We start from the raw sequence: 25564 nt of genomic DNA, 5'->3' as shown, positions 1-25564 counted from the left end.
GTAGTAGGGATTGCAAAAAGTCTCTCTTCATGAAATCCTCACAGGACATGCCTGAAGATGCCGCCTCAACACAGGCTCAACTATCCCAGTGCGAGGGTCATACAGTACTTAGCCCGGGAACACTGGGGCAGGGGTTAAGGAAGGGTCTAGAAGGTGTGCCCAAGAAAAGGGAGAGAAAGAGATCGGGGAAGATAGCTGCCTCCAAACAAGCCAGAGCACATAGCAGCCAAACGATGCATTCTGAAGAGCGTGTACCCGTGAAAGGTGCGGCCATGTTCTATCAGGGGATCTCAGGAGACTGCACGACCATGTGCGGTCAACTGAGAAAAGCCTACTAGCCTCAAAGGATCTAGGATATCCGACATACGCGGCTCGTGTGCCTGAGGGGAAGTGCTATGTCGAGACACGACCCGCGGAGGTGTTCTTCCTGCGATTTGACCATATCTTTGAGATGTTTCTGACAAGGCGGCTCGATTTTACAATCGTCCTCCTTTTTGCGCTACATATGAGCTCTGTCATGAATAGTGAAGAAGTCTCGCAAATCTGTGTGGCGGATCCATACTACATGCACGAGTCTTTCTTGAGTCTCGGCGACTTTGAGCGTGAAACTGCTAGAGACTACCCCCAAAACTTCATGGTACAGAATAAGGACCGGGAAATTGTCCTCGTGCCTTATCATCCAAAGTAAGTCAGTTTCGAACAACCCTTTCATACATTTCAATCATTCCTTCTCTCTCTATGGGGAATAATTTGAGGTGTCTTTTCCCCGCAGCAACGGGCGCGACGTCCTTATCGTTCTTTATCCGCATAATGCGATTTCTAGATGATGCTCTCCAAGGCTTCAGCTTTAGAGGTGGCCACATGCAGATCAGGAAACAAAGGAACAAGAAGATGGGTTTCGCACATAAAACTAACTTCTCCTACATCCAAGTCCCAAAACCAAGCAAGAAGGATGGATTGTACATCCTCCATCTCATGATTCAGTTCAACACGGATCATCAAAAGCTTCGCATGAGAAGCAGAAATGATGATCATATCCACAAGTGGCTAGAATCTCATGGAGAAGCGGATTATAAACTTAGAGATGACTTCTTTCGCATCCAAAGCGACATTGCGACGATCATCATGAAACAAGTCATCGATGAGAAGGGGATGTTCCACCACGGCCCTATATCGCGAGCTGACGTCCGAACTCGCATAGGCATGCAACGTCTAGACCTCACGCCGTTCAAGAAGCTAGGGTCCATCGTCGATGATATGGCAGGATGGAACTTCTAGTGATTTATGATTCCGATGATGATTATATGTGTCGGTTGAACTTGTATACTATTTGTAGCGATGCAACTTTGTGATGTCCATGATCCCTGCCGAACTTGCGTTACGCTACTTTGTTAGTTTGCGTACGATGACCTGCGTACCTCTAGTTAATTAATTTGCGTACTGTATGTTGCATCTAGTTGCTAACCCTTTCTTTTTCGGTGTTCTCTAGTATATTTTGTTGCATATATATGATTGTACATCCTCTTCATGAACATGCATCTCTAATAGGTACCTAGTTTCTTGATGGCGAGATGGAACTGCTATGTCGTGTACAAAGGGAAGGTTCCGGGGGTGTACAACGAGTGGCATGAGTGTCAGGCGCAAGTGAATGGGTTCTCGGACGCCAGCCATAAAGGCTTCAAAAGCAGACAAGAAGGAGAAGCTAGTTACTTGAGGTTCACGCTAGCGCGAGAGAGGACTCGTAACCGCCATCTCATGTACTGCATAGTTCCGCTCTCACTCATAGTGATAGCTCTTCTCGCGTATACCTTTGTTTAGATGGATGACGTTGTAGTTGCAAGTATTTGAGACTTGCATGTATCGCTATTTTCGAGATGATGACAAGATACCACTTTGTGTTGGATGATGATTATGACGAGACTATTTGTATGTATATGCTATGATTACATTTGTGGTCTCACAGGCATTTGTATGTGTATCATGATGACATTTGTATGTGCTAAAGATTCTTCTATAAAGCATGTTAAAATACAAAACAAATATGCTGAAAAAAACAAAAAACTACTAAAATTAGCAGTAGCGAGTGGAGAAAAGTTAGCAGCAGCGCAGTTGTAGCAGTAGCGCGCACAGGGGAAGCGCGCTATAGCTATTAGCAGCAGCGAGGTTCCTTTAAGCGCGCTGCTGCAACACTTGTGTAGCAGTAGAGCGGGTGGACCAGCACTACTACTATACGTTAGCTGTAGCGCCTTATTAGTAGCGCCGGCCCCCGCGCTACTAAAAGGCCGAAAACCCGCGCTGCTGCTAGGCTTTTCCCTAGTAGTGTTGAATCTAGCGAATGCGGTTCGTCCGACCAGTGCGTGATAACCACTGCGGAACGAGACTATATCAAAGATTAACTCTTCGCTTCAGAAGTTATCCGGGGATCCGAAGACCACTTCCAGTGTAATTGAGCCTGTGCAGTGGGCCTCTACGCTTGGAATGACGCCTTTAAAGGTCGTCTTTGTGGGTTTGATCCTTGAGGGGTCTATACCCATTTTGTGCACTGTGTCCCGATAAAGCAGGTGCAGGCTGCTGCCGCCGTCCATGAGGACTTGAGTGAGGTGAAATCCGTTGATGATTGGGTCTAGGACCAGTGCGGCGAATCCGCCGTGACGGATGCTAGTGGGGTGGTCCCTGTGATCGAAGGTGATCGGACAGGAGGACCAAGGGTTGAACTTCGGGGCAACTGTCTCTAGCGCATATACGTCCCTGAGCGCACGCTTCCGCTCCCTCTTGGGGATGTGGGTTGCGTATATCATGTTCACCGTTCGTACTTGCGGGGGAAACCTCTTTCTGTCCTCCGGTGTGCAACTGCCGGGGTTCTTCCTCGTCATCGCTATGCGGCCCCTTGTCCTTGTTTTCGGCGATTAACTTGCCGACCTGCTTGAACACCCAACAATCCTTGTTGGTGTGATTGGCTGGCTTGTCTGGGGTGCCGTGTATTTGACACGAGCGATCGAGTATACAGTGCAAGTTGGACGGACCGGCGTACTTTGTTTGAATGGCTTTTTCTGCTGACTGAGTTTAGATCCTTTGAATCCGACATTGACGGCCGTATCCTCAGCACTTTCGCCGTTATTGCGGCGCTTATGCTTGTTGCGACGTGACCTGCTATTGCCGTCCTTGGTATCTGAGGTACCATGGTTCTTTGATATGTTGTTACTGCAAGCCAACCAGCTGTCTTCTCCCGCACAAAAGCAGGTCATGAGCATCGTGAGGGCTGCCATAGATTTTGGCTTTTCCTGACCAAGGTGCCGGGCTAGCCACTCGTCTCGGATGTTGTGCTTAAAAGCCGCTAAGGCCTCCGCATCCGGACAGTCGATGATTTGGTTTTTCTTTGTAAGGAACCGAGTCCAGAATTGCCTGGCCGACTCTTTTGGCTGCTGAATTATGTGGCTCAAGTCATCGGCGTCTGGTGGTCGCACATAAGTGCCCTGAAAGTTGTCGAGGAATGCGGCTTCCAGATCTTCCCAACAGCTAATGGAGTCCGCTGGCAAGCTATTAAGCCAATGTCGTGCTGGTACTTTGAGTTTTAGCGGGAGGTACTTGATGGCATGTAAGTCATCACCGCGGGCCATGTGGATGTGAAGGAGGAAGTCCTCGATCCATACCGCGGGATCTGTTGTGTCGTGGTATGATTCAATGTTTACAGGTTTGAAACCTTCTGGGAATTGATGTTCCATTACTTCGTCTGTGAAGCATAAGGGGTGTGCGGCGCCTCTGTATTGGGCTATATCGGGATGCAGCTCGTATGGGTCCTGCCCGCTGTGTTCGGCCCGACCGGATTTGCTTTTACTGTATCCGGCGTGACGTTTACCGTCTCGTAGAGTGGTGCGCCCTCGTGATCTGTAGATCGATCTTGAGTGCTTTGCTTTGTCCTCCAATATGTCTCGCAGGTCTGGCGTATCTCCCCGTGCCTTTTTATTTGGATGGCGTTGGGGTGGAGGCTGAGCTTTCGGCGGGAATGCCTCTCTATCGCGGCCACGAGGTGGTCAGTCAGCTGTATCATACACTTCTTCCTCTAGTTGGGGTAGTAACATGCGCCTTGGGTAACTCTTGGAGGGACGCTCGAGTTTATATTCCTCGGCTGCAAGGAATTCAGTCCATTTGTCAGCTAGCAGATCTTGATCAGCTTGAAGCTGCTGCTGCTTTTTCTTCAGGATATTTGTCGTGGCCATAAGCCTGCGCTTGAAGCGCTCTTGTTCGACGGGATCCTGTGGTATGACGAATTCATCGTCGCCGAGGCTTACCTCGTCTTCGAAGGGGGGCATGTAATTGTCATCCTCCTCCTCTCCGCCAGCCGCTCTCTCAGGAGAGCTGGCACCTTCATCCTCCTGATCTAACTCTTCCTGGAGGGGGTTTTCGTTGTCTTTGGCGCTATCCGGAGTGTTATTATCTCCTGCGCCGGTATCACCACTTTTGCTTTGGCGGGACTTAGAGCGGCGCCAGTGACGTCGGCGCTTGGGTTGCTTCTTGGAGGGGACATCCTCCGCTATCTCGTCGCCGTTGCCTTCATTGGGTGTATCCACCATGTATATGTCATACGACGAGGTGGCTTTCCAGTGCCCTATAAGTGCTGGTTCATGTTCGTCTCCTACATCGTCGTCCATACCGTCGATGTCTTCGGAGTCGAAGTCGAGCATGTCGGTTAAATCATCGACATTGGCTACAAAGTGGGTGGTGGGTGGGTGTCGAATGTCTTTGTTGTCCGCATCCCAGTCCTGCTGGCCATAATCCGGCCAGGGCTCTCCTGACAAAGAGAGAGACCTTAGTGAATTTAGAATGTCGCCGAAGGGCCAGTGCTGAAAGATATCCGCATCGGTGAATTCCATGATCGGCGCCCACTCGGATTTGATTGGCAGAGGCGCGAATGGTTCGGGGTCCGGAAGAGAGTCCGGCACCTTGGAGTCACGGGTTGCGCAGAGGATTATGTTGTTGTTTGGCTCGATCACCATCGAGACTGTAGCCCCTGAGGCGGTGTCTAGCCACCCGTCCTCGATTGGCGCAGTTGGCTCCGAGCTAAGGGTCGGAGCTGGTGTGGGCGCGGCCTCTGGAGTACCGTCCGGTGGCAGAGCTAGATTATGCCCATCGAGACAGTGCGGCGCGCCCGGCTATGGCTCGAATCCGTCGAAGATCAAGTCTCCGCGGATGTCGGCCATGTAGTTCAAACTTGAATAATAGATATAATCTCGAATACATCGTCTCGAATAATAGATATAATATCGAATACATCACTAGCTAGCTAGCTAGCAAGCTAATAAAGATCGAATACTACAGAGTAATCTAGGCCACTCGCGGTTCCTGAGGTGCGGGCGGTGGACACCCAAAGAGAAGGAACCATCACTGGATCATAGCTCGGGTGATCTCCCAAAAGAACCTGCCATGTATTGGAGAACCTGATGTCCATAGGAGCCATGTAGCGATGGGCGTGCTCGTCCTCCTCCCTGACACGGCAACGTACCACCTCCGGCGGGCCGGCTCCCTCCGCACCGAAAGTGGCCCACGCGAACGCCACCAAAGGAGATCAGGGTCGACGACGGGACCCGGGGCCGGGTTCCTCAGCAAGCGTCGCGCCCCTGAAGGTAGCACCTCCCAGTGCCAGCCCGACGGAGCCCAGTCCCGGACATGGGTCCTCTGAAGCAGGACGTCGTCGCGGATGGGTCGACGGCGAGGATGCCGGCCAGGCATCGTCGACAACAAATACTATATGCCACAAAAGTAACATTGGATTGTGATTTCTAACATTTCTATAACTAAAATTGTATAACTAATTTTTCTTTAACATTTCTATATAACTAACATTTCTAACACATTTCTATATATAACTAACATTTCTATAACATTAATACAGAAAAAATAGAAGAAAAAAAACTAAAAACTAAAAACAGAAAAACTAAAAACTAAAAACATTGTGTGTGTGTTTGTGAGTATGTGTGTGTTTGTGTATGCATCTGTGTGCAGAGGTGACGTCGACGGCGAGCCAAGGCAACGGCGTCAGCGGCGCAACGGCTTCAATTGGAGGGAGGAGAGGGGGGACAGGGGCTCACAGCGCGGGCGAGAGGTCGAGGCGACGGCGACGGCGACGGCAACGTGGACAGGTGCGGAGACATGGACGCGGGCCGGTGCGGGGACGGGCCGGCGACATGGACGGCGTGATGGGGGCGGCGCGACGAGGACAGGGGCGAAGCGAAGTCAATGGGGATGGCTCGACAGGGGTGGCGACGGTGCGGGACTGGGCGGCGGCGATGAAGCAGAGGGAAGTGGAGAAGGAAACTGACGAAATTTTCGAAGTGTTTTCTTATATAGAAAACACCTTTAGTATCGGTTGGAGCCACCAACCGGTACTAAAGGTCTCTTTTGGCCAGGCGAAGCGGCGGGAAGCGCGCCCCTTTAGTACCGGGTGGTGGCACCAACCGGTACTAAAGACCCCCCTTTAGTACCGGTTGGAGCCACGACCCGGTACTAAAGGGTGTGTGCTGGCGCAGGTGCGGTGCGGCAAGTTTAGTCCCACCTCGCTAGCCGAGGGGCATCCACACTGGTTTATAAGCCCCAGTGCGGTAGCTCTCTCGAGCTCCTGTCCAAAGCAGGCCTACTGGACCTACCTGTTCTATGCTGCCCTGTGGGCCTACAAGGCATTTGCGGGCCTGCATCCTGGCCCAACAACACGTCGGGTTTCTAGTCGTATACAGGCCGCTTTGGCCCAGTAGGCGGGCTTTTTTATTTTCTTGTTTTTTTGCTTTATTTGTTTTTGTTTTATTTCTTTTTGAGTTGTTTTCTGCTGTATTTAGAGTTCCTTTGTGAATATTTTTGCTTTAGGTACAAAAAATTACAAACTTTTTGTTAGTGCCCGTAGTTTTCAAATTTTAATAGTTTAAATTTTGAATTATTTGAAATTTCTGTGAATCACTAGTTTGTGAATAACTTAACTTTGAAAATAGATTTTTCAGTGATTCTTTTTTCTTATGTTTAATATTAGTGTGTTTTATCATTATATTCAATTTGGTAATGCTTAGGTTATTTAAAAAATGAAATGCCTTTGTAACAGATGAGTTTTCATCCGAAACCCTGATACTTCGAAAGATATTGTCCATTTTGTACACGAAGTGCATCCAGTTTGTTTGCACATAAAATTTCTTCGCGTTTCAAATGCCAAAACACATAACTAGCTACCCTAACTATTACAGAGATTCCCTCCTGGGTGTCAAACACAGAAGAAAGTGATGATAGTGAAGCCGATCACATCCCAGATCTTTGGGTGTGAAACTTTTTCTTCACGTGTGTCCCTTTTTGCCGTAGCCATGGAAAATCTTCATCATTTAACTGGATGCTCGGGTAAATATTCACTGTGAATGGAGCAATTTCATCAAACTTTTCATAATCTCATGACATGTCTGTCTTGTCATCCACTCCCACGATGTTTCTCTTCCCAGAAAGAACTATGTGCCGCTTTGGCTCATCATACGATGCATTCGCTTCCTTATCTTTTCTTTTTCTTGGCTTGGTAGACATGTCCTTCACATAGAAAACATGTGCCACATCATTGGCTAGGACGAATGGTTCGTCTGCATATGCAAGATTGTTGAGATCCACTGTTGTCACTCCATACTGCGGGTCTTCCGTTACCCCGCCTCGTGTCATATTGACCCATTTGCATCGAAACAAAGGGACCTTCAAACCACGTCGATAGTCAAGTTCTCATATGTCTTGTATATAACCATAATATGTTTCCTTTCCTGTCTTGGTTTCTACATCAAAGCGGACACCACTGTTTTGGTTGGTGCTCTTCTTATCTTGGGCGATCGTGTAAAATGTATTACCATTTATCTCGTACCCTTTGAAAGTCATTATATTCAAAGATGGTAACTGGGACAGCAAGTATAGGTCATCTTCAATAGAGGCGTCATGCATGGTACGTGTCTGCAACCAGCTGGCGAAACTCCTGGTTTGTTCACGCGTAATCCAGTGATCAGACCGCTCCGGGTGTTTGGAGCGTAGCTAATTCTTGTGTTCATCCATATACGGAGCCACCAAGGCGGAATTCTGTAAAACTGTGTAGTGTGCTTCAGTGAGAGAATGTATGTCCATACATATTATTTGTTCCCCTCCTAGCGTGCCTTTTCCATCCAGTCTCCCCTTATGCCGCGATTCAGGAACACCAATCGGCTTAAGGTCAGGAATAAAGTCAATACAAAAGTCAATGACCTCCTCATTTTCATGACATGGGTGCGCGTCCGTCAGCGTCATTCAGAACAGGTTGTCCACCAGGACCCTTTCCAAAGACCACCTTCAAACCTTGACCATATCATGTACATTAGCACCAGTACGGTGGCGAGGCTTCGTCCGATGATCCGCCTCACCTTTGAAATGCTTGCCTTTCTTTCTTACGGGATGCCTGCTCAGAAGAAATCGACGATGTCCCAGGTACACATTCTTCTTATAATTAGCCAAATATATACTATCGGTATCGTCCAAACAGTGCGTGCATGCACGGTATCCCTTGTTTGTCTGTCCTAAAAGGTTACCGAGAGCAGGCCAATCATTGATGGTCATGAATAGCAACGCCTTTAGGTCAAATTCTTCCCCCATGTGCTCATCCCACGCACGTACACCTGTTCCATTCCACAGTTGTAAGAGTTCTTCAACTAATGGCCTTAGGTACACATCAATGCCGTTGCTGGGTTGCTTAGGGCCTTGGATGAGCACTGGCATCATAATGAACTTCCGCTTCATGCACAACCAAGGAGGAAGGTTATACAAACATAGAGTCACAAGCCAGGTGCTATGGTTGCTGCTCTGCTCCCCAAAAGGATTAATGCCATCTGCGCTTAGACCAAACCATACATTCCTTGCATCATCTGCAAACTCCTTCCCATACTTTCTTTCGATTTTTCTCCACTGCGACCCGTCAGCGGGTACTCTCAACTTTCCATCTTTCTTACGGTCTTCTCTGTGCCATCGCATCGCCTTGGCATGCTCTTTGTTTTGGAACAAACGTTTCAACCGTGGTATTATAGGAGCATACCACATCACCTTGGCAGGAATCTTCTTCTTGGGGCGCTCGCCGTCGACATCACCAGGGTCATCGTGGCTGATCTTATAGCGCAATGCACCTCATACTGGGCAAGTGTTCAAATCCTCGTACTCACCACGGTAGAGGATGCAATCATTAGGGCATGCATGTATCTTATACACCTCTAACCCTAGAGGGCAGACAACCTTCTTTGCTTCGTACGTACTCTCGGGAAATTTGTTGTCCTTTGGAAGCATATTCTTTATCATTACCAGCAACTTTCCAAATCCCTTGTGAGATACACCATTCTCTGCCTTCCATTGTAGCAATTCCAGTGTGGTGCCCAGCTTTTTCTTGTCACCTACGCAATTCAGGTACAACAATTTTTTGTGATCCTCTAACATGCGCTGCAACTTCTTCTTCTCCAAATCGCTTGCGCAGTTTCTCTTTGCATCGGCAATGGCCCGACCTAGATCATCAACGGGCTCATCCGATGCCTCTTCTTCAGCTTCTTCCCGCATTGCCGGCTCAGCTTCTTCCCGCATTACCGGCTCAGCTTCTTCCCTCATTGTTGTATCATCGTATTCAGGGAACCCATGGCCAGGATAGCTGTCGTTGTCCTCTTCTTCTTCATTGTCTTCCATCATAACCCCTCTTTCTCCATGCTTGGTCCAAACATTATGGTGGGGCATGAAACCGGACTCAAACAGGTGGACGTGAATGGTTCTTGACGTAGAGTAATTGTGACCATTCTTACAGCCAGCACATGGACAAGGCATAAAACCATCCACCCGCTTGTTTGCCTTAGCCGCAAGCAGAAAAGTACGCACGCCATTAATGAACTCGGGAGAGCATCGGTCATCGTACATCCAGTGTCGGCTCATCTTCAATACACAACACCGAAAACACCAAATTAATACAATACATAAAGTTCATACATAAAGATCATACAACACTTAAATGCAACAAACAAATAACTCTCTAGCTAAAGAATTTAAATGCAACAACAAATGTGATCAAGATCGCAACTAAGGTAACAATTGATCCAACACCATAATGATACCAAGCCTCACTATGAATGGCATATTTTCTAATCTTTCTAATCTTCAAGCGCATTTTCTCCATCTTAATCTTGTGATCATCGACGACATCGGCAACATGCAACTCCAATTCCATCTTCTCCCCCTCAATTCTATTCAATTTTTCCTTCAAATCCTCGTTTTCTCTTTCAACTAAATTTAACCTCGAACAATAGGGTCGGTTGGAATTTCCGGTTCAACTACCTCCTACATACAAATATCTATGTCAACTTGATGGGCATAATTTTTCATAAACACAAAATGCAATGAATAGTTTTAAAAAAGAATATACCACATCCGAATCATAACCCGGACGAGGGCCAACGGGGAAGGATATCAAAACCGTGGCACTATGTATAACAAACAACGTATGGGTAAGATAATTATACGAGTATATATCCAAATCACACAAACATCAATTTTTATATAAAACTTCATGAACAAGAGGCTCACCACAAGGTGGTGCCGGCGACGGGACGTTGCGAGCGATCGATGGTGGTTACGACGGAGATTTAGAATGTACTAAGTAAACCACACCTACATATGCAAACTAAGTGTTATTTTTGACCTCAAATTGCATATAAATCAAATACTAGCACATATATATAATCCTCCCAAATTACTAAACTCAAAAATCAATCACTATATAAAGCATTGCACGAGCTAATCTAGCAATGAGAGATGAAAGGACAAAGTTGCTAACCTTTCTGATCATTTGAATGGATGGGGGCCTTCAAATCTTGACAAATTTTGGGCAAAATATGTGATGAGCTTGAGAGGAAGAGGGAAAAGAACAGAGAAGAGAGGGGAAAGGGGAAGAACAGAGCGAGCTCGGGTGGATGAAGGGTCTATGTAGGATGACCTTTAGTACCGGTTCGTGATACAACTCGGTACTAAAGGTGCTGGAGGGGCCCCGGACTGACAACATCCTGCCACCACTCACTTTAGTACCGGTTCGTGGCACGAACCGGTGCTAAAGGTTTGCCACGAACCAGTACTAATGAGAGCGGCCAGCTAGCCGTTGGAACCCGCACTAATGCACACATTAGTGCTGGCTCAAATTCAAACCAGCACTAATGTGCTTCACATTTGACCCTTTTTTTACTAGTGGATGAACCGCATCCATCATAATTCTCCATCACCGATCCAATGCCTACGAGTTTTCCATATATTGTTCTTCGCTTATTTACTTTTTAGTTGCTATTTTTATCATCAATACAAAACACCAAAAATATTACTTTTGCTACCGTTACCTTCTACCACCGTTACCACTACTGTCATATTACTTTGCTACTAAACACTTTGCTACAGATATTAAGTTTCCAGGTGTGGTTGAATTGACAACTTGGCTGCTATTACTTGAGAATATTCTTTGGCTCCCCTTGTGTCAAATCAATAAATTTGGGTTAAATACTCTACCCTCGAAAACTATTGCGATCCCCTATACTTGTGGGTTATCAGAGTACTCATCCAAAGTACTCGCAAGCAAGGATTGACACTACAAATGCATTGGTATCAATGAAATGGGTAGTATCTATGGACTGAACTGCAACATGCCGGCATAAGAAAGGGATAGCTAGTCCTATCGAAGACTATGCTTTTGGCAGCCTCCATCTTGAAGCAATAGAAGAGAGTAGATGCTAAGTTAACCAAGTAGCATCGCATAGCATAATCCTACCCGACGATCCTCTCCTTGTCGCCCTGTTAGAGAGCGATCACCGGGTTGTATCTGGCACTTGAAAGGGTATGTTTTATTAAGTATCCGATTCTAGTTGTCATAAGGTCAAGGTACAACTCCGGGTCATCCCTTTACCGAGGGACACGTCTATTCGGATAGATAAACTTCCCTCCAGGGGTGCACCACAATTCCCAACATGCTCGATCCCCTTTGGCCGGACACACTTTCCTGGGTTATGCCCGGCCTCGGAAGATCAACACGTCGCAGCTCTACCTAGGAAAAACAGAGAGGTCAGCATGCCGGTCTAAGTCCTATGGCATAGGGGTCTGGGCCCATCGCCCGTTGCACACCTTGTTGGGAAACGTAGTAATTTCAAAAAAATTCCTACGCACACGCAAGATCACGGTGCTGCATAGCAACGAGAGGGGAGAGTGTTGTCTACGTACCCTCGTAGACCAAAAGCGGAAGCGTTAGCACAACGCGGTTGATGTATTCGTACGTCTTCACGGCCTGACCAATCAAGCACCGAAACTACGACACCTCCGAGTTCTAGCACACGTTCAGCTCGATGACGATCCCCGGACTCCGAGCCAGCAGAATGTCGGGGAAGAGTTCCGTCAGCACGACGGCGTGGTGACGATCTTGATGTTCTACTGTCGCAGGGCTTCGCCTAAGCACCACTACAATATTATCGAGGACTATGGTGGAGGGGGGCACCGCACACGGCTAAGAGATCAATGATCAACTGTTGTGTCTCTGGGGTGCCCCCTGCCCCTGTATATAAAGGAGCAAGGGGGAGGAGGTGCGGCCAGGCAAGGGGCGCGCCAGGAGGAGTCCTACTCCTCCTGGGAGTAGGACTCCCCCCTTTCCATGTTGGACTAGGACTTGGGGGGGAAGGAGAGAGAGGGAAAAGGAAAGGGGGGGGGCGCCGACCCCCCTCCTTGTCCAATTCGGAATGGGGGGAAGGGGCGCACGGCTGCCCCTTGGCCTCCTCTCCACTTCCACCACCAGGCCCGTTAAGGCCCATTAGGTTACCGGGGGGTTCCGGTAACCTCCCGGTACTCCGGTAAAATGCCGATTTCACCCGGAACACTTCCGATGTCCAAACATAGGCTTCCAATATATCAATCTTCATGTCTCGACCATTTCGAGACTCCTCGTCACGTCCGTGATCATATCCGGGACTCCAAACAACCTTCGGTACATCAAAATATATAAACTCATAATGAAACTGTCATCATAACGTTAAGCGTGCGGACCCTATGGGTTCGAGAACAATGTAGACATGACCGAGACATGTCTTTGGTCAATAACCAATAGCAGAACCTGGATGTTCATATTGGCTCCTACATATTCTACGAAGATCTTTATCGGTCAGACCGCATAACAACATACATTGTTCCCTTTGTCATCGGTATGTTACTTGCCCGAGATTCGATCGTCGGTATCTCAATACCTAGTTCAATCTCGTTACTGGCAAGTCTCTTTACTCGTTCCGTAATACATCATCCTGCAACTAACTCATTAGTTGCAATGCTTGCAAGGCTTAAGTGATGTGCATTACTGAGAGGGCCCAGAGATACCTCTCTGACAGTCGGAGTGACAAACCCTAATCTCGAAATACGCCAACCCAACAAGTACCTTTGGAGACACCTGTAGAGAACCTTTATAATCACCCAGTTACGTTGTGACATTTGGTAGCACACAAAGTGTTCCTCCGGTAAACGGGAGTTGCATAATCTCATAGTCATAGGAACATGTATAAGTTATGAAGAAAGCAATAGCAACAAACTAAACGATCAAGTGCTAAGCTAATGGAATGGGTCAAGTCAATCACATCATTCTCTAATGATGTGACCCCATTTAATAAAATGACAACTCATGTCTATGGCTAGGAAACTTAACCATCTTTGATTCAACGAGCTAGTCAAGTAGAGGCATACTAGTGACATACTGTTTGTCTATGTATTCACACATGTATTATGTTTCCGGTTAACATAATTCTAGCATGAATAATAAACATTTATCATGATATAAGGAAATAAATAATAACTTTATTATTGCCTCTAGGGCATATTTCCTTCAGTCTTCCACTTGCACTAGAGTCAATAATCTAGTTCACATCGCCATGTGATTTAACATCAATAGTTCACATTACCATGTGATTAACACCCAAATAGTACTAAGGTGTGATCATGTTTTGCTTGTGAGAGAAGTTTAGTCAGCGGGTCTACCACATTCAGATCTGTAAATATTTTGCAAATTTCTATGTCAACAATGCTCTGCACGGAGCTACTCTAGCTAATTGCTCACACTTTCAATATGTATCCAGATTGAGATTTAGAGTCATCTGGATCAGTGTCAAAATTTGCATCGACGTAACCCTTTGCGTCGAAGCTTTTTTGTCAGCTCCATAATCTAGAAACATATCCTTATTCCACTAAGGATAATTTTGACCGTTGTCTAGTGATCTACTCCTAGATCACTATTTTACTCCCTTGCCAAAAACAGTGTAGGGTATACAATAGATTTGGTACACAGCATGGCATACTTTACAGAACCTATGGCCAAGGCATAGGGAATGACTTTCATTCTCTTTATATCTTCTGCCGTGGTCGCTCTTTGAGTCTTTACTCAATTTCACACCTTGTAACACAGGCAAGAACTCTTTCTTTGACTGTTCCATTCTGAACTACTTCAAAATCTTGTCAAGGTATGCACTACTAGGGAAAAGCCTACCAGCAGCGAGGGTTTTGGGCCTCTCAGTAGCGCGGGCACCGGCGCTACTAATAAGGCGCTACAGCTAATGTATAGCAGTAGCGCCGGTTGTCCCACACTACTGCTATACATGAATAGCTATAGCGTTCTTTGGGAAAGGGCGCTATTGATATTATCTGCAGCGCTGTTTGCTGGGACGCGCTACTGACAATGCAGCGCTACTGCTAAATTTCCCCCCTCGCTACTACTAGTTTATTTATTAGTTTTTTTCCTGCATATTTGTTTTGTATTTGTTTTGTGTTTGAATAGGCTTTATACAATAATCTTTAGCATATCATACACATACAAATGTAATCATAGCATATACATACAATTAGTCTCATCAAATCATGTCATCATCATAATCATCATCCAACACAAAGTGGTCTCTCGTCATCATCTCGAAAATAGCGATACAAGTCTCGAATGATATGCAAATACATCGTCATCCATCTAAACAATGATATACGCGAGAAGAGCTATCACTTTGAGAACATGAGTTCGTATCCCTCTTTCGCATTAGCGTGAACCTCTAAACTAACTACTGCCTGTCGCTCGGAAACCGGAAGGGCCTGACACTCCGGCCACTTGTCGTATATATACTCCTGGCATAGCACTTCTTCGCCATCTATGATCTATGCACCTGCATCATCACATGAGTCGATGATATGCAACATATATAGTTGAGCAACAGAAAGAGACAGACTTGGCAAAAATAAAAACAACATATCATAAGCATAAATAACAAAGTTCATCGTACCCCAAAATGCCCTAACTAGAGTGATTTTCGCTAGTCAAGGAGGAGGACGATTTAATTACATCACAAATAAAGTTTCACCGTGCATAACTTAAAGTTTTGTCATACAGAAAGTATGGACTAAACAGACACATTGTCATATATCGACAATCACTCCAACATGTCGTTCCATCCATCCAAGTCAGGGAGATAGTCCCCGAGCCTAGTGAAAGGCTTCAGGTCGAGACGCTGAGAGGCTATCCATGTTCGGACGTCTTTCCGCGACATTTGTCCTTCTCAGTAGAACATCCCTATTTTTCCGACGACCTCCTTCATGATGATTTGGGCAAGTTCGCGCTGGATGTTATAGAACTCAGCTCGAAGTCAATGATCCTCGATATCTCCTATGTCCTTTGCCCATTGCAGAATATGGGCATCACCGGAAGAAGGTGCCATGTGAAGGTTCTAGTGATCCCGTCTATACTCCAGCATGTGGTGTAGGACATAGAATCCATCATTAAGAGAATCGTCCGGTTGCTGGATGCAGCAGAAGTTGGTCTTATGGCCGAAGGCGACCCTGCCGCCCCTCATCTTCTTGTCCCTAACCTCTCCACCCAGTGATTGGTAGTGATACATAGCACTGTCGAGAACATCCTTGATGTGGGTGTAATCCTTTTTGTGAATGTTCTTCGACGTGTCCAAGTAAAGAGCGTGGGAGAATCGTGGGTAGAGGATGATGAGGACGGCGCGCCCACCGCTGCGCAAAATAAGTCCACAAATTAATTAGCCTCCACCGTGCAAATGAGTGATTGAAATCGAAGGAAGGATAGCAGCGCGGATGACTTACACGGGATGATAAGGCACGAGAATTGCCCCCTTGTCCTTATTGGTGAGCATGAAACTGATGATGTAATCCCTCGCGTATTCACGGTGATTTGCGCAGACTCCCAAGAAGCCCTCGTGCATGTAGTACGGGTCAGCGACACAGATATGAGATATCTGCTCAACCCCGATGATGTAGTTCATGTGCAAGGCATAAAGGCGGACAAACGTAAAATCCAGCTTCTTCACGTGAAACATGTCGAATATGTTAATCGAATCGGAGGAAGAACTTATCCGCGGGGAAGCTGTCGACGTACGACATTTGCCGTGGAACGTTAACCACGTAGAGTGGGTATCCTGGATCTTTCGAGGTGATGAGGTCTTTCTCTACCCGCAGCACATCGTCATGAAGTCTCTTTAGATCGCCGAATCTAGCCTGTAGCGCTGTTGCAGGTAGGATTGGTTGACCGGGGATATGCCATTTATCCGCATTGGGGATATCTATACGGTCCTGAAGCCGAGGCTGCTGAGGCGGCTGGATCAGAGAAACAGCTTTTTTGCCCTTCCTCGCTCTCTTCCTAAACTTCTTTACTACCGGAAGGTCGTCCATAATATGTTGAGACGGTAATTCAGGCACCGACTCATGACGCTCAAACCCTGAGGAGGCGCCAGTTTAGACATACTGTTCAGCAGCGCCATCGTCGTCCTCATCCTCATCCATGGCGACGTCATCAGCGACTAATGGAGCCTCCTATTTACCCCATCCGCTATCAACCAACCCGACAACCGACGATAATTGGGTAGGTGGGGTGTTGATGTTCATACCTTGCTGAGGCTGCGTGCTCGTGGGTGTGCTCCTGGCCGCCTCCAGACGAAGTAGACTCTTTAGCCACAATAGGACCCACCCAGCATTGCAACAATCACCAAGCCACCGTGGTGTCTCGTCGTCATCCCCCTGTAGTACTGGAAGAGGCAAATTCTTGTGGCCCGGTTTGACACTGGCCACGGAAACCATGAAGACGTTTGGGGGATCGGCCGGCTGTGGAACAATGGTTCCTTCGGCTCCATTATCGTCGCCTTCCCCACGTCCACCTTCTGGTCACCGACGGTGTACAATATGGTGCACGGGGTTTCGTCGGCATGCAAAGAAAAGTATGCAACATGAGACATCCGAAAGGCAACAAAAACGGGAGATTATACATTTATATTGAAGGGGGCCGGTGTGACAGATACCGTGAGGGCGTCGAGCTCAGCCAAAGACGAAGCACCACCTAGCACGTCTGGTGCGGGAGCCGGTGCAGGAGCAGGTGCTGGTGCAACGCTAGTCGAGCTGCTCCCCGCCAAGAAGTCAGCAAGGGGAAAGTCCGCTGCATATTTTTTTGGACTTTGCCTGGTCCAATTGAAAACGGCCGGAACCAAGGTAGTAGAAATATCTAAAGCCAATTGTTTTGCGGCAGCTACCGCTGTTGCGACTGTCTTAGTTGATTTCTTCTCAACCGCAATCTCAACCCTCTTGTCAATGTTTTCTTCATTTAACCTATGTCTTTCCTTTCTCTCCTCCGTGGTCTCACGGTAGTTCTTCTTCCACATGGCGCCGTCTCTGACACCGTGCACGCGTCCATACGACGGTCGAGTATCCACCAATTGTTGTTTCAATATGTTCAACGCCCGGTTGAATGGAGTGTCCCACTTGGGCCTCGCCAATGCCTCAGACGGCGAGTCGCTTTCGGCCACAATCATGTGCTGCTCTCTCTACAAAAGGCACAACGATTGTTTACAAATATGACTAACGTGTGCATTCGAATTTATCAGAAACTAAAATTACCAGCAGTCTCATGAACTCTGTAATGACCGGTGTTGTCTCGTAAACCTTTTTCACTGTGTCCCAACGGTGCCGGGCCCTGAGGACGTCACGCTCCTGCGGGACGGTGAACTCCGCCAAGGGGTCTGGGATGCCCAGACTCGTGGCTTCCGCGTCCTCCTTGGCCCATTTGGACCTCTTTCCGCCGTAACCACGACTTCCGAGGTGGTGGCTCCCAATGTTCCTCTCTTGAAGCCCCTTCATGTACTTAGACTTTTTTTGGCATCTTCGGCCTCGCAAGCCTCCTTGAATATTTGAAACTGCTCTTCCGTGATTGTCGGATTATCCTTTACAATCTCGGAGTAGGGTTCCTTCTTGTCGATGATCCTTGCTTTCACTCGATTTTTCCAGGCGGCCAACGCGTCGCTAAACTTGGTCATGGCGTGTTTGTTTATCTTCTTCATTGCCGGGTCCTCATCTGGATCTTTATAATCCTTCTCATTCCGGCCCGGGAACAAGAATATCTGGTGAAACTTCTTTAGGAGGGAGCTCCTCATATTTTCTATCTTCTGTAGTTTCTCATCGTTGATGGTGGCGGTTGTCCGTACGATGCAGCCTATTTGATTGTCGTAGCATCGACGCGCTTCCTTGGGCGCCGTTGGCTCAAAATTGCCGTCGTCCACCTCCATGACCACCACTCTAGTATTCCTGAGTTTGTTAGGAACCCGTTGCCTATTTTCTTTCAGTTCTACACCGGCTCCGCTCCCCAAGGCAGCACCGGTCTCAGTCTCAGCGCCGGTCTCGATGCCGGTCTGAGTCTGAGCGCCGGTCTCAGTCTCAGCACTAGTCTGCGTGTCGGTCTCAGTCCCCGATGCCACCGGTGGGCCCAGCAATAACATCTGTTGATCATCAGTAAGGCTAAAAAATTCGTCTGCCGCTCGGTAGGCGTCGTCACAATCACCAGAACCCTGTCCTTCATCGTTGCTAGCCATGTTTCCTATGATTAAATCTAGTCAATTAATTCTAGACCTAATAAAATGAATAATGACATAAAAAAGGCCTATTGTTTTGCAGGAATGTTGACTCCTTCCTGGTGCGGCAAATCACGGGCACTCGATATGTCCTAGTTTGTAGCACAAGTCATGCCGAAATTCACGGAAAATTTCGGCATGAGCTTTGCTAAAAAGTGGACAAATCGAGAACCTGAAATTTGCCGGAAAAGAAATGAATCAACATTCCGGCAAAACATAGGCCACTAAGCATCATTCCCTGCAAACAGTGTCCAAATATACACGAGCAACCACATGTGCAAACAGTGTAGAAGAAAATTCATTTAACTACTAATAGAACAAAATTCAGTTAACTTTAGTGCTCTATAATGATGAAAGGAAAAAAATTCAGTTAACTACTAATTTCATTCATTTAGGTTATTCTTTTAACATCACCTAATTAACCTACCGTACTAATACTACTAGCAGCACTACTAACCTAATTAACCTAGCAAAACTCTAGTGCCCTAACTGAAAAACATCTAATTAACATCTAATTTTTTCTCTAAAATACAGAGAGAGATGAGTGAGGGGGATGGGAGGGGGACTTACAGAGAGGGGAGAGACGGTGGCGGGGAGGTGCTCGGTGACGGAGGCAGGGGCGGAGAGGGCGGGCTCGGGCACGGGCAAGGGCGGTCCTGGGCGGGCTCGGGCGGCGGTGAGGTGGAGGGCGCCGACGGTGACGTGGAGGGCGGCCTTGGGCAGCGGCTGTGAGGCAGAGGGCGGCCTCGGGTGGCGGCGGTAAGGCTGAGGGCAGCCTCGGGCGGCGGCGGTGAGGCTGAGGGCAGCCTCGGGCGGCGGCGGTGAGGCTGAGGGCGGCCTCGGGCGGTGGCGGTGAGGAGACGGCGGCGAGGGCGAGGGACGATTTGGGGAAAAATTGGTGGCCGGGGGGCGGGGTGGAGGGAAACCGTTGTTTAAGTGAAACGTAATGGTAGCGCGTTCCCGGAAACGCGCTATAGCTAAGTTAGCTATAGCGCGTTTACTGAAACCCGCTACTGCTATTCCTTTCTCCTTTTTTCCCTTTTTTATTTTATTTTTCTTTACATTTTATTTTTTCCCTTTCTCCTTTTTCTATTTCTTTCATTTTCATTTACTTTTCTACTTGTTTTCACTTTATTTTATTTCCGTTAGCAGCAGCGCTTTACACGTAAGCGCGCTGCAGCTAAGGAGATTAGCAGTAGCGCTGGGCCATTATACGCGCTACTGCTAGGTTGGGCTAGCCATGTGCGCCCACTTCAATCGTAGCAGCAGCGCTTTTCGCCAGTACGCGCTACTGCTAAAGTCATAGCAGTAGCGCGGTTTATTTACGCGCATTGCTACTAAGTAGCAGCAGCGCTTGATTTTGTACAGCGCTACTGGTAAAATTTCGTGAATAGGCTTTTCCCTAGTAGTGATGTACTCATTGAAAAACTTATCAAGCGTCTTGATCTATCTCTATAGATCTTGATGCTCAATATGTAAGCAGCTTCACCGAGGTCTTTCTTTGAAAAACTCCTTTCAAACATTCCTTTATGCTTTGCAAAACAATTCTACATTATCTCCGATCAACAATATGTCATTCACATATACTTATCAGAAATGTTGTAGTGCTCCCACTCACTTTCTTGTAAATACAGGCTTCACCGCAAGTCTGTATAAAACTATATGCTTTGATCAACTTATCAAAGCGTATATTCCAACTCCGAGATGCTTGCACCAGTCCATAGATGGATCGCTGGATCTTGCATATTTTGTTAGCACCTTTAGGATTGACAAAACCTTCTGGTTGCATCATATGCAACTCTTCTTTAATAAATCCATTAAGGAATGCAGTTTTGTTTATCCATTTGCCAGATTTCATAAAATGTGACAATTGCTAACATGATTCGGATAGACTTAAGCATAGATACGAGTGAGAAACTCTCATCGTAGTCAACACCTTGAACTTGTCGAAAACCTTTTGTGACCATTCTAGCTTTGTAGATAGTAACACTACTATCAACGTCCGTCTTCCTCTTGAAGATCCATTTAATCTCAATGGCTCGCTGATCTTTGGGCAAGTCAATCAAAGTCCATACTTTGTTCTTATACATGGATCTCATCTTAGATTTCATGGCCTCAAGCCATTTCGTGGAATCTGGGCTCATCATCGCTTCCTCATAGTTCGTAGGTTCTTCATGGTCAAGTAACATGACCTCCAAAACAGGATTACCGTACCACTCTGGTGCGGATCTCACTCTGGTTTACCTACGAGGTTCGGTAGCAACTTGATCTAAAGTTACATGATCATCATCATTAGCTTCCTCACTAATTGGTTAGTAGTCACATGAACATATTTCTGTGATGAACTACTTTCCAATAAGGGAGCAGGTACAGTTACCTCATCAAGTTCTACTTTCCTCCCACTCACTTCTTTCGAGAGAAACTCCTTCTCTAGAAAGGATCCATTCTCAGCAACGAATATCTTGCCTTCGGATCTGTGATAGAAGGTGTACCCAACATTTTCTTTTGGCTATCCTATGAAGACGCACTTCTCCGATTTGGGTTTGAGCTTATCAGGTTGAAACTTTTTCACATAAGCATTGCAACCTCAGACTTTAAGAAATGATAGCTTAGGTTTCTTGCCAAACCATATTTCATACGGTGTCGTCTCAACGGATTTAGATGGTGCCTTATTTAACGTGAATGCAGTTGTCTCTAATGCATAACCCCAAAACGATAGTGGTAGATCAGTAAGAAACATCATAGATCGCACCATATCTAATAAAGTACGGTTACGACGTTCGGACACACCATTACACTGTGGTGTTCCAGGTGGCGTGAGTAGTGAAACTATTTCACATTGTTTTAACTGAAGGCCAAACTCTTAACTCAAATATTTTACCTCTGTGATCATATCGTAGAAACTTCTATTTTCTTGTTACGATGATTCTCCACTTCACTCTGAAATTCTTTGAACTTTTCAAATGTTTCAGACTTGTGTTTCATTAAGTAGATATACCCATATCTGCTCAAATCATCTGTGAAGGTCAGAAAATAACGATACTTGCCGTGAGCCTTAACACTCATCGGACCGCATAGATCAGTATGCATTATTGACAATAAGTCAGTTGCTCGCTCCATTGTTCTGGAGAATGGAGTCTTAGTCATCTTGCCCATGAGGCATGGTTCGCAAGCATCAAGTGATTCATAATCAAGTGATTCCAAAAGTCCATCAACATGGAGTTTCTTCATGCGCTTTACACCAATATGACCTAAACGGCAGTGCCACAAATAAGATGCACTATCATTATTAACTTTGCATCTTTTGGTTTCAATATTATGAATATGTGTATCACTACGATCGAGATCCAACGAACCATTTTCATTGGGTGTGTAACCATATAAGGTTTTATTCATGTAAACAGAACAACAATTTATTCTCTTACTTAAATGAATAACTGTATTGCAATAAACATGATCAAATCATATTCATGCTCAACGCAAACACCAAATAACACTTATTTAGGTTCAACACTAATCCCGAAAGTATAGGGAGTGTGCGATGATGATCGTATCAATCTTGGGACCACTTCCAACACACATCGTCACTTCACCCTTAACTTGTCTCTGTTCATTCTGCAACTCCCGTTTAGAGTTACTACTCTTAGCAACTGAACCAGTATCAAATACCGAGGGGTTGCTACGAACACTAGTAAAATACACATCAATAATCTGAATATCAAATATACCTTTGTTCACTTTGCCATCCTTCTTATCCGCCAAATACTTGGGGTAGTTCCGCTTCCAGTGACCTGTCCCTTTGCAGTAGAAGCACTTAGTCTCAGTCTTAGGACCATACTTGGGCTTCTTCACTTGAGCAGCAACTTGCTTGCCGTTCTTCTTGAAGTTCCCCTTCTTCTCTTTGCCCTTTTTCTCGAAACTAGTGGTCTTGTTAATCATCAACACTTGATGCTCTTTCTTGATTTCTACCTTTATCGATTTCATCATCATGAAAAGCTCGGGAATCGTTTTCATCATCCCTTGCATACTATAGTTCATCAAGAAGTTCTACTAACTTGGTGATGGTGACTAGAGAATTCTGTCAATCACTTTTTTATCTGGAAGATTAACTCCCACTTGATTCAAGCGATTGTAGTACCCAGACAATCTGAACACATGCTCACTGCTTGAGCTATTCTCCTCCATCTTTTAGCTATAGAACTTGTTGGAGACTTCATATCTCTCAACTCGGGTATTTGCTTGAAATATTAACTTCAACTCCTGGAACATCCATATGATCCATGACGTTCAAAACGTCTTTGAAGTCCCGATTCTAAGCTATTAAGCATGGTGCACTAAACTATCAAGTAGTCATCATATTGAGCTAGCCAAACGTTCATGACGTCTGCATCTGCTCCTACAATAGGTGTGTCACCTAGCGGTGCATCAAGGACATAATTCTTCTGTGCAGCAATGAGGATAACCCACAGATCACGAATCCAATCCGCATCATTGCTACTAACATCTTTCAACTTAGTTTTCTCTAGGAACATATCAAAAATAAAACAGGGGAGCTAAACGCGAGCAATTGATCTACAACATAGATATGCTAATACTACCAGGACTAAGTTCATGATAAATTAAAGTTCAATTAATCATATTACTTAAGAACTCAAACTGAGAAAGACATCCCTGTAATCTTCTAAGTGATCACGTGATCCAAATCAACTAAACCATAACCGATCATCACATGAAATGGAGTAGTTTTCAATGGTGAACAACACTATGTTGATCATATCTACTATATGATTCACGCTCGACCTTTCGGTCTCCAGTGTTCCGAGGCCATATCTGCATATGCTAGGCTCGTCAAGTTTAACCTGAGTATTCTGTGTGTGCAAAACTGGCTTGCACCCGTTGTAGATGGACGTAGAGCTTATCACACCCGATCATCACGTGGTGTCTGGGCAACGAACTTTGGTAACGGTGCATACTCAAGGAGAACACTTATACCTTGAAATTTTGTGAGAGATCATCTTATAATGCTACCGTCAATTAAAGCAAGATAAGACGCATAAAAGATAAACATCACATACAATCAAAATACGTGACATGATATGTCCATCATCATCTTGTGACTTTGATCTCCATCTCCAAAACATCGTCATGATTTCCATCGTCACCGGCATGACACCATGATCTCCATCATCTTGATCTATATCAATGTGTCGTCACATGGTCGTCTCGCCAACTATTTCTCTTGCAACTATTGCTATCGCATAGCGATAATTGTAAAGCAATTATTTGGCGCTTGCATCTTATGCAATAAAGAGACAACCATAAGGCTTCTGCCAGTTGCCGATAACTTCAACGAAACATGATCATCTTATACAACAACTTATATCTCATCACGTCTTAACAATATCACATCACAACATGCCCTGCAAAAACAAGTTAGACGTCCTCTACTTTGTTGTTGCAAGTTTTACATGGCTACTACGGGCTGAGCAAGAACCGTTCTTACCTACGCATCAAAACCACAATGATAGTTTGTCAAGTTAGTGTGGTTTTAACCTTGTCAAGGACTGGGCGTAGCCACACTCGGTTCAACTCAAGTTGGAGAAACTGACACCCGCTAGTCACCTGTGTGCATAGCACGGCGGTAAAACCAGTCTCGTGTAAGCGTACGCGTAATGTCTGTCCGGGCCGCTTCATCCAACAATACCGCCGAACCAAAGTGTGACATGCTGGTAAGCAGTATGACTTATATGGCCCACAACTCACTTGTGTTCTACTAATGCATATTACATCAACGCATAAAACCTGGCTCTGATACCACTGTTGGGAAACGTAGTAATTTCAAAAAAAAACCTACGCACATGCAAGATCATGGTGATGCATAGCAACGAGATGGGAGAGTGTTGTCTACGTACCCTCGTAGACCAAAAGCGGAAGCGTTAGCACAACGCGGTTGATGTAGTCGTACGTCTTCATGGCCCGACCGATCAAGCACCGAAACTACCGCACCTCCGAGTTCTAGCACACGTTCAGCTCGATGACGATCCCCAGACTCCGATCCAGCAGAATGACGGGGAAGAGTTCCATTAGCACGACGGCGTGGTGACGATCTTGATGTTCTACTATCGCAGGGCTTCGCCTAAGCACCACTACAATATTATCGAGGACTATGGTGGAGGGGGGCACCGCACACGGCTAAGAGATCAATGATCAACTATTGTGTCTGTGGGGTGCCCCCCTGCCCCTGCATATAAAGGAGCAAGGGGGAGGAGGTGCGGCCAGGCAAGGGGCACGCCAGGAGGAGTCCTACTCCTCTCCCCCCTTTCCATCTTGGACTAGCACTTGGGGGGAAGGAGAGAGAGGGAAAAGGAAAGGGGGGGGGGCGTCGACCCCCCTCCTTGTCCAATTCGGATTGGGGGAAAGGGGCGCGCGGCTGCCCCTTGGCCTCCTCTCCACTTCCTCCACTAGGCCCATTAAGGCCCATTAGGTTACCGGGGGTGGGTTTCGGTAACCTCTCGGTACTCCGGTAAAATGCCGATTTCACCCGGAACACTTCCGATGTCCAAACATAGGCTTCCAATATATCAATCTTCATGTCTCGACCATTTTGAGAC

This window comes from Triticum aestivum, chromosome 6A (genome assembly GCF_018294505.1).
Source record: "Triticum aestivum cultivar Chinese Spring chromosome 6A, IWGSC CS RefSeq v2.1, whole genome shotgun sequence".
NCBI classification, from domain to species: domain Eukaryota; kingdom Viridiplantae; phylum Streptophyta; class Magnoliopsida; order Poales; family Poaceae; genus Triticum; species Triticum aestivum.
Note: the sequence above shows the minus strand (reverse complement) of the source record.